Consider the following 14,119-nt stretch of genomic DNA (forward strand, 5'->3'; position numbering starts at 1 on the left):
GGAACTAGGAGGCATGAGATGGGTGGGGAGAAGGCAGGTGGGAGGGGTGGCAAATCATAGCGGGGTGACGCTGGCCAAGATGTGTTATACACACAAATGAACATGCTGAATATTAACCCCCTTATATAGTAGTTTGAAGAGAATAATGCAAAATAGTAGAAACTTAAAAAAATAACTCAAAATGGAATAGAGAGCTAAACGTAAGAGATAAAGCCTCTAGGAAAACACATATGAGAAAATTTTTTTATGACTTTGGAGGGACATACAAAGCAACAAGAAATCACCTTATAAATATGTTAGACACCATAGCAAGCAAGCAAGAAAAACAAAACATTTGAGTCCTTATCTTGGGGTTCATTTTGCGTAACATCAACTTATCTGACTGTTTCTGCTTGTCTCAAATATATACTAGTTATTGCAAATAAGGGAAACCATGGGACCTGTGTTTCTTTAGACCTGGCTTACTTCACTTAATATAATTTTTTCCAAGTCTTTCCATTTCCTAACAAATGGAGTATTATCATTCTTTCTGATGGAGACACAGAATCCATTGTGTATATATACCACATTTTCTTGATCCATTCATCTACTGAGGGGCATCTGGGTTGCTTCCATATCTTAGCTATGGTAAATAATGCTGCAATAAACATAGTTGTGCTGGTAGCTTTAATATGGTCTTGTTTGTGATCATTTGGGTAAATGCCCAAAAGTGGGATTGCTGGGTCATAGGGGAGCTCTAGGTGGAGTCTTTTGAGGAACCTCCATACTACTTTCCAAAGTGGTTGAACAAGTTTACACTCCCACCAACAATGCAGTAGGGTTCCCTCTGGCCACATCCCCTCCAGCATCTGTTGTTATTAGAGTTCTTGATTATAACCATTCTAACTGGGATGAGGTAGTATCTAAATGTTGTTTTGCTTTGCATTTCTTTTATGACAAGGGAGGTTGAACATTTCACAAGCAAGAGAAAATCAGTTTTAGAAGATATTTTCAGGAAGATGGGGGAGAGGCCTTGCTTTGGTAGTAAGGGGCTGGGTCCAGGTGAGGTGCTGGTTTATTCATTAGCCAATCTGAAGGATCCTGGTTATTCTTGGTTCAGCTTATTCACCGTGTCAGCTCTGCCTCTAAAGGAAGTACGTGTCTTCCATCACTGGAATCTTTTCCTAATGACTAGGTAGTGCACTCATTAGGCCTCTGAGCAGATGCTATTTCAAAAAACTTAGAAACATAGTATTGCACTTTTTATTTAAGGCATTAACAATATGTCAGTGTCTTTGATTTTTTTCCTGTTTTCTTTTTGAACATGAGGATAAACCACAATTTCATTCTGTACAGCAACAATGACTTTACTCCAGACTTGCCTGCATAATCATGCAAATGTAATTCTTATAACATGCATATTTTAAAAACCATAATGAGTTTCATGTGATCTGGTCATGTTTCCCACACAGCTAGTCATCGAAGCTGTGCAGTTAGCACTGTGAGGAAGGAGATACTCTTCAGGTCTCTAGGATTTGAGACAAAGTACTCTGAGTTAAATCTTTTGTCTTTTTCTTTCTGGTTGACTTTTCCTGTTGGGCCTCTGCAATGAATTTACTGGTTTTATCCCTCTGTGTCATTTCAAATACACCCAAACATTTTAGACAAATGTCAGTGCCCTGCATATAATCAACCCAAGTAATAAGATATGGCTCTGATGGAGATCAAATTATTAAAATCTATATTTTATTTTAGAGACCTCAAATTTGGCACTATCTTTTTATAGTTTTCTTGTGGCCTGACTGCTAATTTTGGGAAATGGTTTGAGGGTTGCCTCTGTGGATGGATTAGATTACTATTAGTATCCATGCCAACTCTGAGATTATAATTCTATAGCTTGATATTTAACCCATAAGTCCTTCAAAATATATTCCAGTTGATTGTTCCTTTGCTCCTTCCTTCCTTTGTTTTTGTCCTAGCATTCCCTTTCTTATCAATGGATAATTATGAAATGAGTTGGTATCACTTATATGCAATGTACAACCAAAATAACGGTAGATTACATGGACATTTTCATTCATTAACATTTAGAGTCTTCTGTGCTTATGTACTGGTTCAAAAGTTTTCTGAGACTTGGGCTAATTGCATTTCTGGGGATTATTTTTTGTCTATATTGAACTTTTAGCTGTCAAATTCATAATGTAAGAGGGGATCAAGAAACAGAGAAGAAACTGGATATATTGATATATGCCTATAATTTATTTCCATCATCTTTCTTAACACCTTATTGGTTTGACATTTCTACAGGCCTCAAAGAGGCTTGAAAAGTTATCTTTTTGTCCACATTGAGTATCCATGTGCTCAACTTAGATTGAAGATTGATAGTATTGTTGAATAATAATGTTTATTGAAAGATACTCAGACATCACACACACATGGACATTTTCCTTAAAATTATTATTTTTACTCTATAACAGAATGAGGTAGTACTATACTAGATAATTGAAAAATGATTGAATGGAAACAAATTACATGCTTATTTTGAATTTTGGCTCAACTTAGCATCTAAATACTTCAGTCATTGTTTTAGGTTGGTATATACAATGCTCTCATTTACTACCTGTGTAATATTAGCAAGTTAATCTCTGTGCTTCTTCATTTCCAACAGAAAATAGATATATTGATATATAGCTTGAAGACATATTATCATACACAAATGACATATATTAAACTTAATACCATATTTAATGTGGCATATAGCAAATAATAAAGGTAACCTTTACAAATATTCTTAATTCTTAGGTACTGTAAGAAAGATAAATAAGTTATAGCCCTTTTGCTAAGTATGGAATAATTCCAGTTGTAGAGAAGAAAAGAATGAATGTTAGAAGCAGTTAAGGATTTTTGTAATTTTTATTTGATTGTATGATCTTGAGCAAGTCAATGAGGTCTGTTTTCACTTCAAAAATGGTAACAATTATACCATAAGTCAGAGTTTCATAAATATGGAATTCTTTCATATATATGATATGCTTTAATACATGGTGGGAGGGAAAGTAGGAGAAAAATGAGGGAACGGGTAACAAGTTTGACAAGAAATGTACTTATTACCTTACTTATGTAACTGTAACCCCTCTGTACATCACCTTGACAATAAAAAATTAATATATGCACTTAATATGAGTAGTAATTTATAACTAGCTTTCACGCCCACAAACTACAACACGTTCTTTATTTGTGCTGTCTAACTGAATCTGTTTAATGATCCTTTAGCATGTGTATGATTACTTCACTTCATCATGAGGAAAAGGAGATATAGTTTTAGGAACACACCATCTTCTTGTTGGGAGCTGAGAGCTCATATCCAGGTATGTTTCTATCTGCAAAACGAATATTGTAAAACACACCTCCCAGTTCTGGTACTGGATGGATTCCATGCGTGGGAATGACATGGTATTCTGGGAAGAGTGGATGGTTTAATTTATCCCCCAGATCATAGATCATTTGGTGGAAGTGAAGCTGGGAGGATGGATGGGTTATAGACCTCTGAATATAATGGTGACATCAATATTTACTATGAGGATATGAAGATATTTATGAATATGCAAGCTGTGGCTTGGAAAGGGTAGAAAAATGACTACAGGGAGAGAGAAAAAACAGGAAGATGACTAAGTGGATATTTTAATATTCTACTATCGAGTAGCGCTGGGAACCGGTCTCTGGAATTCTACATGGTGAGTCTGTTAAACAGAGAATCCAGAAGGAAGTAGTGTGTGCCACCTTAACACCAGCTTCGCACATTAGCAGAAGATACCAAAGGCATATCCATCCAATCAGAATTCTTGGTTCTCAAGTTTCCTGAGCTGCAGTTTTGCCACATGACCCCTATTTGTGTCCTATTCCTTTTTATTTTTCCTCTTGTTTGTTTCAAACTCAGTTCTGATTTTGGCATATCTTGTTTGCTTAGACTTTAACCTCTGTGTTGTAAATGTAGATTTTATTATTATTCACTAATTCCCCAGAGGAGGAGAGATTCAATGATACATAGGTCTGTGAATGAAAACTGTGGGATTAGCTAGAGGTGGCAGAAAGAAAGAGTAAAGAGAAAATGTAAACAGCAGCCTTTATCCTTGCTTCTGCAGGAAGTGATAGCTAAGGCAGGCACAACAGCTTTATGTTGTCTAGTCTGAGGGATTCCAATAAGTCTCAGGTCTGGGGGCTATATTAGTAGTCTGTGGTAGTGTGTCTCCGGGCTAACTAGAGCACATTGACTAGTACCCTAGAGTAGCATTGAGTCTGGTATACGAAATGGCTCAGAAATGGAATCTTGGTAAGTTGGCTTTCAAATGAAAGATATATATGCAAGGCATTACTTTGTTATCTCTTTTGGAGTTACGTAGACTTGTGAGGAGCAGTCTTTTCTGGGTCTATAAGACCGTAAATTGCCAAAACATCATAAATACAAGACTAGACAATGTGGCTGTTATACCAGAGCACACTGCTTCTCCTAAGTTATAATAGGTCTTTTCTTTTTGACTCAGTAAAGTCAGACTAACTAATGAATAATGTGTTAACTTTCTAGCATAGTCCAAGTCATTCATTCATGGGCTTGAGGAAGAGGGGTGAGGCATTTCCAATGAGCAAAGTCCCAGATGAATACAATGTCTAAATAAATACATAGAACTATTGTGATCAAGGTAATGAGGAAAAAAAAACGGAAACAAAAACCCAAAACTCATTGCTGAGCACTGGTGGTTCACATCTATAAACCTAGCTACTCAGGAGGCTGAGATCTGAGAATTGACACTCTGAGGCAGCCAAGGTAGACAAATCCAACACTCTTTTGTCCAACAAAAAGTTGAAAGTGAAGGCTTAGCTCAAGTGGCAGAGCCTCAGCCACAAGCAAAACAGCTGAGCAAAAGTTAGGCACTGAGAACTCATGCCCATAATCCTAGCTACTCAGGACACTGAGATCTGAGGACTGAGATTCCCAGCCAGCTCATTCAGGAAAGCCTGAGAGAATCTTATCTCTGGTTAAGCACCTCCAAGAAAGCCTGAAGGGGAGCTGTGCCTCAAGTGGTAGAGCAGTAACATTGAGCAAAATTGCTCAGGGGACAGTACCCAGGCCCTAAATTCAAGCCCCAGGATTGGAACAAAAAAAAAAAGAGTTGAGAGAAAATGTGGGTCCCTGAGTTCAGTCCCCAGTACCAGCAAAAACAAAACAAAATCAACAATAAAAAAGAAGTCATGTGCTAAAAAAGATCTGTTTGTTTCGTAGAACTGATGAATAATTAGCATTAGTGTACGATCTGTACCTTCTTACATTAGAAATTGGGAGAATTACATGTGTTATCTACAAGATTCTGGGTGAGTCCTTCACTGGTTTTTTAGTTTTCTCTCTTTTTTATATAAAATTATTCTTTTTAAATTATTATTATTTTAAATTTTATTGTTAAGGTGATGTACAGAGTGGTTACAGTTACATAAGTAAGGTAGTGAGTGCATTTCTTGTCTAACTTGTTACCTTTACCTCATTTTTCTTCCTCTTTCCCTCATTCCCAATCCCCACAAGTTGTATAGCTCATTTCCAACATATTGTCTTGTGAGTATTGCTTTTGCATTGGTTCCTACTTTGTTCTTTGTCTCACCATTTTGTTGTTCACCTTCCCTTCCCTAGTTTAGATAAACGTATATGTGTGTGTGTGTGTGTGTGTGTGTGTGTGTGTATATATATATATATATATATATATATATATATGTTACCCAGGGTATCAAAATCAAATACAGTGACAAAAGTGAATAAACCATAGGGGGGAAATCACAAAAGAAGGAAAGAAATCATGTAGTACATTGAGAACAACAACAAGGAAAATCCTTGTATCCATGTCTTGGTGTTCATTTCGCTTATCATGGAAAAATGCTCAACATCTCTGGCCATAAAAAAATGCAAATCAAAACAACACCGAGATTCCACCTCATCCCAGTTAGAATGGCTATAATCAAGAAATCTAATAACAGATGCTAGAGGGGATGTGGCCAAAAGGGAAGCTTCCTGCATTGTTGGTAACAGTGTAAACTTGTTCAAGCATTTTGGAAGGAAGTATGGAGGTTCCTCAAAAGACTCCACATAGAGCTCCCCTATGACCCAGCAATCCCACTTCTGGGCATTTACCCAACTGACCACAAATGAGGCCACACTAAAGTTACCAGCACAACTATGTTTATTGCAACATTATTTACCATAGCTAAGATATGGAACCAACCCAGATGCCCTTCAGTAGATGAATGGATCAAGAAAATTATATATATATATATATACATGAATTCTATGCTTCCATTAGAAAGAATGACACTGCCCCATTTGTAAGGAAATGGAAGGACTTAGAAAAAAATCATAGTAAGTGAAGCCAGACCCAAAGAAGCATAGGTCTCATGGTCTCCCTTATTTGTAATAGTTAGTATACATCTAGGATAATCTTAGCAGATGAGCAGAATAGTTATATGCATAGTTTCCTCTTTTTAAATGAGCACATAAGATTATGTAACCTCAAAAGCCCTGCTAGCTATCATGTTTAGTTTACTATGCATATGATATCATGCATATAGATATCTCCTCTTTTTTTTCCTCAATATGCTAACCAGACAGACTCTTTTAGTTTTTAGTTTAAAATATTCTATTACATCTCTCATCCTTTCCTTCAAAAGAAATGCAATGTTAGGGAATTTATTACACACATCCTAACATGTGTTTATGGTTCTGTAGGAGACAACCCACTAGATTTTTTCCCCTTTCCAATGTTGGGTAGAAACAGCAACTCAATCAGTGATTATGAATTCTGAGCTCAGAGTTCCATTTATAAACAGTGAAGCTGAAAGCTATAACCAATCTGACTTCTGCCTGGAGAGTGCTGAATGTTTCAGCAAATGTACATTACACTGGAAAATCTAGGATTCATTTTCAATGTTTCTGTCACATGATCTTTCTACCATGATGCCTCAAGTTAGCAAAATTTCCTCCAGGGTGGTTTTTTGTTGTTGTTGTTAGTAATTAGCCTGGAATTTGATAGGCCTCATTGCATCCACATAGGTTTGAAATAAAGAACTTATAGAGTTCAGAACTTGTATACTTCATCCTCTTTTTAAACCTAGCTTGCCGCTAATGAAGTGGATAAAATACCATTAACTTCTAAAAGCTTATTTACCTTTAAAGGCCCAAATAGATATAAATAGATATATATTGTACATAGCATTGCTTATTTATGCTAACAGAATGGAAATCTTCAAAGTCACATTATAATTTTTCTTTTTTGGGTCTGATTGTGGGGCCTGAACTCTGGGCCTGGGCGCTGTCCCTCAGCTCTTCAGCTCAAGGCTAGCGCTCTACCACTTGAGCCACAGCGCCACTTCCAGCTTTTTTCTTTTTGCTTATGTGGTGCTGAGAAATCTAACCCAGGGCCTCAGGCATGCAAGGCAAGCGCTCTACCACTGAGCCACCTTCCCAGCCCCAAATGGCCACACAAAGGAAGAAAAGAAAGTGGTAGAGTGAATAGAAGGAGAAAGACAGAAATTCCAACTGTCAAAAAGCTCAAAATGACTCCTTATAAACTGCTAAGTAAGATTTTTTTTAAGGGCAAGTATTCAGAAATGCAAACAATAGATTTTTATTTTTAATTTTTTAGTTTCTTATTGTAAAAATAGTGTACAGAAGGGTTACAGTTACATGAGTAAGGTAATGAGTACATTTCCTATCAAGCATTGTTACCTCCTTCTTTGTTTTTCCCCTACCATCTCTTCTCTCCCCACCTCCTCAACTCCTTTCCGCCCCCAAGTTGTAAAGTTCATTTTCAACATAGTTTCTTGCACATCTCATTGTTACAATGGTCAACCTGTATCCTTATTTCAGCATTTTGTTATTGCCCTTCACCTCTCCCTTCCTCCTTTCTTTCATTTATTTTTTTCTTCTTTCTTTCTTCTCCCCATTCTCCTTCCCCTTCCTCTTCTCTTTCCCACCCCTCTCCTCCTCTTCTTCTTTTCTTTTCTTTTGTAAAAAAAGTAAATTTATTTGAAAGTGAAAGGAAAGCCATAAAATAGCAAGACTTCATTCATCAGGAGATACACCTTAAGAGGAGTCTTCTTGGAAGCAGGGAACTCTCTTCTCTATGAGCAGTTTTGTTCTGCAATTTTTTTTATTTTAAATTTTTTTGACTATCAAAGTGATGTACAGAGGGGTTACAATTATGTAAGTAAGGTAATAAGTACATTTCTTGTCAAACTTATTTCTCCTTCCCTCATTTTTTTCCTCCCCCTTTCCTCCCAACTTGTACAGATCATTTTGCTCTGTATGTTTTTCATGCTGTCCTTGCAAGGACAAGGTGCCAATGGTCTGAGGAAGCTAGAGAATGAACACACATGCCATTCCCTTCCTGGAGCATCAGTTGTACTTGCCAGTGATTTTTTTACATTAAAATAAATGTTATGGAAATCATAAAGTGCCTATATATATTTATTTTATTTTATTTTATTTTGCCAGTTGTGGGCTTGAACTCTGACCCCGGGTGCTGTCCCTCAGCTCTTCAGCTCAAGGCTAGCGCTCTACCACTTGAGCCATAGCACCACTTCCGGCTTTTTCTGCTTATGTAGTGCTGAGGAATCAAACCCAGAGTTTGAAGTATATAAGGCCTTTAGCACAAGCTGACAAGTTGACCCATGGGAAAAGCTCAAACTTTGTCCCAGAACAAACTTTCATTTCCGCAATGGATGTTCACTTCCTGTAACTTTCATAGTTTTCCTAACAGTCTCCCCAGAACATAGTCCTTTATGCTATATTCTACAACCTTGAAATAATACAGGTCACCATAGTCAAATATCAACTCCATTTGAATAAGGTCTTCCTTGTACACTGTTCTTTATTTTTATCTTTTAAGCTCATTGCTGTTGACCTAAACCCTCAGCTCTCCATCTTTTTCTTTTTTTTCTTTTCTTTTTTTTTTTTTGCATATTGGGTATTGAACTCAGGGCCTCAGGCTTGCTATATAAGCACTCTACAATTTAAGTCATAGCACCAGCCCCTCACTTCGTTCTTTCTACAAGCTCCTACAACTATCATCAATGGCAACTGTTTTCATGCCTAGGAGTGCTGTACCACATTGAGTCTTAGGGTGACAACTCTGTGTGTGTGTGTGTGTGTGTGTGTGTGAGAGAGAGAGAGAGAGTTTTTGATCTTGAAGTCAGGCCTAGGCACTGTCCTTGAGCTTTGTTTGGTTAAGGCTGGGTTTTTGGTGTTAACTGGAGATAGGAGATAAGATTCTCACAGACTTTCCTGCCAGGGCTAGCTTTGAACTACAATCCTCAGATCTTAGCCTCCTGAGTACATGGGATTACATGTAAGAGCCACTGGCACCTGGATAGAGTGACAATGTTATTACAAATTTATGGTGTTACGGGGTTCACTAAGACCAAAGAAATAGTCTCTTTCAATATTTATAGTTATCTATAACAAATGAATTATGTCACTATGGTTTAAAAGGTATACCTATTTATGAAACTAGGCCTTAAATACTGGAATTTGTATTTTTTTTTTTTGACTAGGTAAAAGTCTGTATCTTCTGACACTTTGTTTACATCTATATAATGCTGGTGTGGATTTGAGGATTCCGAAGTTTATTCCTCTCATTTTTGGACAGATTGGTACTGTACTCTGGGAGCAATGTTGGTACTTTGTGCTTTTTAGATCAGTAAACTCAGTTCCATGTACTTGATTTCATTATGGTACTTCCATTCATCTGAGCCTACAGGTATTTCTAAAGCATTGGTTGCACAGCTCATTTCCCAAGAGACTGTGAGATCACCTCATCTTAGCCAGTGAGCTTTCTCACGCTCTTACATTCCAGCAATTAGAGATGCAGTAATAGCAATAGACTAAAACAAGTACTCCGAGCCAGGCACTGGTGATTTACTCCTGTAATCCTAGCTACTCATGAGGCTGAGATCTAAGAATCATGGTTCAAAGCCAGGCTGGGCAGGAAAGTCTATGACCCTCTTATCTCCAGTCAGCCACCAGAAAACTGTGGTTCAAAAATGTTAGCCTTGGGCAAAAAAGCTCAGGAACATTGCCTATGCCCCAACCTCAAGCCCCATGACTTCCAAATAAATAAATAAATAAATAAATGCTCTTAATGAATTTTTCATTATAGACAAAAATGGTAAAGCTAACAGAAGCAAATCAATGTAGCCATTCCAATTTTCTAATGCAATAAGATAGTAGATATAGGATATTTATATACACTTTTAAGCTTGGGTGGGGGGCAGACATCCGATTTTACTTTGACAATTAATACTGTTATTATTCACAGAAAATACATTGTCTTCAAAAGATGACATAATATTTTTATATTTTCATGTTGGAAGGGGAAATGGACATGTTTTCATTTGTTTATAACCACAACCCTAAGTAATGGCATTTTAAGGGAAAGAAGACTAATTGACCACAAACTTGAATGCAAAATTCTTTTCTGATAAAACAAAGCCACTTTTGTGGATTAGTGGCAAAACATAAGGGACCAAACAATTTGTGTTTAGATACTTTTAACTTAAACATTGAAATGACTTCCACTCCAGTAAAAGTCGCAACCCCAAGCAGAGATTCTTGCTCAGTTAGGTTTGTAGTGAGTCAGACTTGACAAGAAATCGCGGAGTTGACTGTTGGATCTGTCATGTGTGGATTTAAAATACAGTATAAAAATAGCTTTCAAGAAAAATATTTGATAATGAATATAAGTGGGTGTTCATAAAGCTGACTTTATACTTCCAACCTAAAATGCAGTCTTTTTTCTTTCTACAAGGAAATGTTTTTCTTCCAAGCTGAATCTCTAATTATGTAGTTACAAAGAGATCTAAGCCAGAGTTCCAAGTAATGTGCTTTTAAATTCAACTGATAGAAATGATTGTGACCACCAAAGTAGCAGTTGCTTGAATTTCCACCATATGCAAAGAAAGAAAGAATCCAGGTTTTTGAACAAAGTATGTTCTAGTTTATTATTTCCTAAAGAAGCATTGCCCTCTAGTTGAAAAAGAAATCTGTTAAAAAGGAAACGGGATCATTTCTGTGGTGGTCCATTTCTAACTTCAGCGTTTGAGTTAGTTTCAAGCTAATCATGTGTTCTGCCAGCGGTGGCTTGGTTGGGCATTGAGGAAGGGCTGTGGGTTGGAGTAATTGTGGGGAAAGAAATGCACAGAAAGGCAAGAAAGAGTTCCACAAAATTAGATATGGCAAGAGCATGCACTGGTAAAAGGAGAGGAAAGCCAGTCTTGCATGTGTGTTTTCTTCCATTGTGCCTTCGTGGGCCCTGGGCCTTGGGTTCCCACAGAGTCTTGGATGTGGGTCACTCATCTCAAGAAAAAGCCTGATTCAAGGGAAATTCTAGACGAGGTTTGATGTTCACAGCACATTGCTAACACTGTCTCTCTGTTCTTTATGTAATGGTGAGTATTTTCCATGTATGCAGGTGTGGTGGAAAAGCCATTTATCCAACTGAGTAGCCCCTACATGAGGCTGCTGGTACTGCTCTCTCCACACCTAGTTTTCAGTAGAGATTTGTCAAGATTGTACATCAGGAAGGCTAAAAGTTTGAAAAGAATGCATTTTGTTAATATTTTTATGGTTTTGAATGATCTGACAATATTTTATACTGTAGTTAAGTATTGTATGGTGGACTGCTTTGTTTCCCTCTCGTTTTTCTCAAGTTTAGTATAGCTGCTGCTTTAATCTTTGCTTTAATCCTTCCTTATGGAAGAGAGCTTTTCAGATTCTACTATTCACATCCAAGTAATGAATGTATGTAGTAATTATGCCTTTTAGAGAAAGAAAAGAAAGAAAGAGAATGAGAGACAAAGGAAGGAAGGAAGGAAGGAAAGAAGGATGGAAGGAAAGAAGAGAAGAAGGGAGGGAGGGAAAATTTCATTTGACTTCCTTAACTTGTCCTGGATTTAGCTCAAGTTTCTGATAGAAACTTAGTCCCCAAGGACTATTTTGCCATTGTTCTTAAGTATGTCACAAACTTGACTATAGCGTTAGAGGACCAGAGATACTTGCATGTAAGTACTGTGAGAAATTTGGGGAAAAATTAGTTTAACATTCTCAGCAGAGAATCACCAAGGAAGAAATGCTGTGGTTCCCTTGGGGGGATTGCTCAATTTCTTTTCCTAGCTCATAAAACTAGGACCATAGAAGAACATTCCACCTTGGATCTATCTGTGTCCCTTGTCCATGTTCCTACTAAACATCAGACATCATGCTAGGAATTATGATATCTCAATGATATATCATTTTCCTCCCTGACAAAGAAATACTCATGAAACTTTTTTCTTTAGCTTGTTTCTCAATAACAACATTACTGTTTGTTAGTGAAAGTGATAGGAAAGTTTATTGGGAAAAGAATACACTTTAATAGACAAAACAGGATATTTCTAGGGTGAGAATGACTTTGTATTTTGTTTTCATGTTTTGATAGTATTGGGGTTTGACCTTAGGATTTAGTATTTGATGGGCAGACGTTCTATCATTTGAGACTCTAGCCCCTTTTGAGTAGGATATTCTTATATTATTTATTGTGATTTTCTTGAAATCTATCTATGTAATAGCTGAGATTACAGAAAATGAGCCACTAGGTCCAGCCTTCAACACACTGATAATGCTCAGTAGCACAAAAGTTGCTGTTTGGTCTGGGATGTCATTGAGTAGCAGAACTGCAGTTGTGTGTAGCACCAGGAATAGGCTACATTTACTGCTGAAAGCTTTGGCATATATACAGAAATATCCTTTTGGGCACTTAGTACATGTGAAAGGAAGGAAGGAAGGAAGGAAGGAAAGAAGGAAGGAAGGAAGGAGGGAGGGAGGGAGGAGGGAGAAAAGAGGGAGGGGGAGAGGGAGGAAGGAAAAGGAAGAAAGAAGGAAGAAAAGACAAGAGGGGCAGAAATAGAAAGAAAGAGAGAGAGAAGTAGGAAAAGGAAGGAAGAAATTAAGGAAAGAGGGAAGGAAGAAATGAGCCAAGGAAAGGAAGAAAGGCATATTTTATATGAATACACAAAATATTTTTATGTGGCTCATCTTTAGATCTCAGGATACTATTGATTTTAGACAAATCATAAGCATTCCATATGAAAGAAAAAATGAGGGACAATCTCCAATGAGGATTCTTCATAAAAGACAGTAATTTAAACTGGCCACTGAAAAGTAAATAACATTCTACCAAGAAGAGAGGGAATGAAGAAACTTCTGTGTATATTGCACACAACTGTATTGCATTGGGGGGTGGGAGGGGGGATGTGGATGAGCTTAGGACCTGAATCAGTGGTTTGGTTACAATGGACCAGGAAGGGTGGGCAGGGGAAGACTGAACATTGGCTACAGAGTTTGGAACTTGGATGATGGAAAGGCTTTAAAATTTTAGGAGAGGCAAATGCCATGATTTGTTCTGTTTTTTTTTTTTCTTTGTTTTTTTCCAGTGACTAACTTTGGTTAGTGCATCAGTTAGAAAACAGATGACACATTCAAATTGGGTAATTTGAAAGTTTGATAGAGGATTCCTGCAAAAGATGTCACAATGGGGGGGGGGGGGGAAGGAGGGGAAGGAGAAGGATTGGGATTGGGGGGGAGGGGGGAGGCTGGGAAGGGATGTGAAGGGTAAACCAAAGGAGGAGGCTGCAATGCTTGGTAAGAAATGTATGCATTATCCTGCCCATGTAATTGTAACCCCTCTGTACAGTATGTTCACAAATAAAATAAAATTAAAAAAAAAAGATGTCACAATGTGTAGATATGAAAAGAAATAGAGCCTCTAGGACTTGAAACTTGTTTTGTATGTACTTCCATGTAAACTCCTCTCTCTCTCTCTCTCTCTCTCTCTCTCTCTCTATATATATATATATGTATATATATATATATGTAATTGATCCATTAACATTGACCTCATGACCAACAGCAGTGTATCCCATGCCCAAACAAAGCTCATCTGCACATGTGTTTTTCTAGTCTCCATCCTTTTACACTTGAGACAATAGGCAGTAATTCAGCAGTATATGAAGTCACAAACAAAAGCCACAAAAATGTGAAAAATATGCCACTAAGTAGAACATGGAAAGC

The sequence above is a fragment of the Dipodomys spectabilis genome, unplaced genomic scaffold (assembly GCF_019054845.1).
Source record: "Dipodomys spectabilis isolate Male_0828 unplaced genomic scaffold, ASM1905484v1 ptg000095l, whole genome shotgun sequence".
Taxonomy (NCBI): Eukaryota; Metazoa; Chordata; class Mammalia; order Rodentia; family Heteromyidae; genus Dipodomys; species Dipodomys spectabilis.